Source organism: Eriocheir sinensis, unplaced genomic scaffold, assembly GCF_024679095.1.
Source record: "Eriocheir sinensis breed Jianghai 21 unplaced genomic scaffold, ASM2467909v1 Scaffold961, whole genome shotgun sequence".
Classification (NCBI taxonomy): domain Eukaryota; kingdom Metazoa; phylum Arthropoda; class Malacostraca; order Decapoda; family Varunidae; genus Eriocheir; species Eriocheir sinensis.
Window position 1 is genome coordinate 93,843 of NW_026112343.1, and position 1,158 is coordinate 95,000.

General features: G+C 48.5%; 1 long non-coding RNA gene across 1 annotated transcript in view; it reads left to right on the forward strand.

Annotated features, from left to right (window-relative positions):
- The first annotated feature begins 238 nt into the window (after nucleotides 1-238).
- The window catches only part of LOC126995025 (uncharacterized), a 1,086-nt gene continuing 166 nt past the window's right edge, over nucleotides 239-1,158 (forward strand). The window contains exons 1-2 of the long non-coding RNA XR_007749821.1: nucleotides 239-326; nucleotides 395-1,158. The exon at nucleotides 395-1,158 is cut by the window's right edge and continues 166 nt beyond it. This is a non-coding gene — a long non-coding RNA (uncharacterized LOC126995025). The remainder of the gene's footprint in view (nucleotides 327-394) is intronic.

Here is a 1,158-nt window from a genome sequence, read left to right on the forward strand (position 1 = left end):
AGGTGGAGGTCGTTAGCGAAAGCAATTCATCTAGGAGAGCAACCCGATTACAAACCCGGGCAGGTGGAGGTCGTTAGCGAAAGCAGTTCACCTAGGAGAGCAAACCTGATTACAAACCCGGGCAGGTGAGGTTCGTTAGCTGTGGTAGGCAATTCACCTAGGAGAGCAAACTCCGAACAATAAACCTGGGCAGGTTGGGCTCTGAGCCGTCATAGGTAATACACCTAGAGAGCAAACCCGATCATAAAACCCGGGCAGGTTGGGCTCGTGAGCCGTCATAGGCAATACACCTAGGAGAGCAAACTCCGATCATAAAACCCGGGCAGGTTGGGTTCGTGAGCCGTCATAGGTAATACACCTAGGAGAGCAAACTCCGAACAATAAACCCGGGCAGGTTGGGCTCGTGAGCCGTCATAGGTAATACACCTAGGAGAGCAAACTCCGATCATAAAACCCGGGCAGGTGGAGCTCGTCAGCCGTGGTAGGCAGTCTGCCTAGGAGAGCAAACTCCGAACAATAAACCCGGGCAGGTGGAGCTCGTCAGCCGTGACAGGCAGTCTGCCTAGGAGAGCAAACTCCGAACAATAAACCCGGGCAGGTGGAGCTCGTCAGCCGTGGTAGGCAGTCTGCCTAGGAGAGTAAACTCCGAACAATAAACCCGGGCAGGTGGAGCTCGTCAGCCGTGGTGGGCAGTCTGCCTAGGAGAGCAAACTCCGAACAATAAACCGGGGCTTGTGGTGCTCGTTAGATGTCGTAGACAATCCACGTGATGGGAACACCAAAGAAAAGGAAAATAAAAAGGAACACCAGAAAAAGGAAAATATAGTAACAAAACATCAAGAAAATAAAATAAAAAACACAGATCATTAACCTTCAGGCCCTAACATCTCCAAAATTATGGGTGAGTCTTTTCTGGGGAGAAAGAGGCTCATCCAGACCAAAGAACATCAAAAAGGGATGATATAGAAAAGAACACCAAAAAAATGGGAAAAAGAGAAAAAAAAACTTCGCAAAAGAAAAGTTACAACAATAACAGAACAACGTCAAGAAAAGTAACATACAAAGAAACATCATCCACCATTCGGCCCCAAACTAACATCACCAAAATTATGGGTGGGTCTCTTCTGGGAGGAAAGCGGCTCACCCAGACCAACGAAG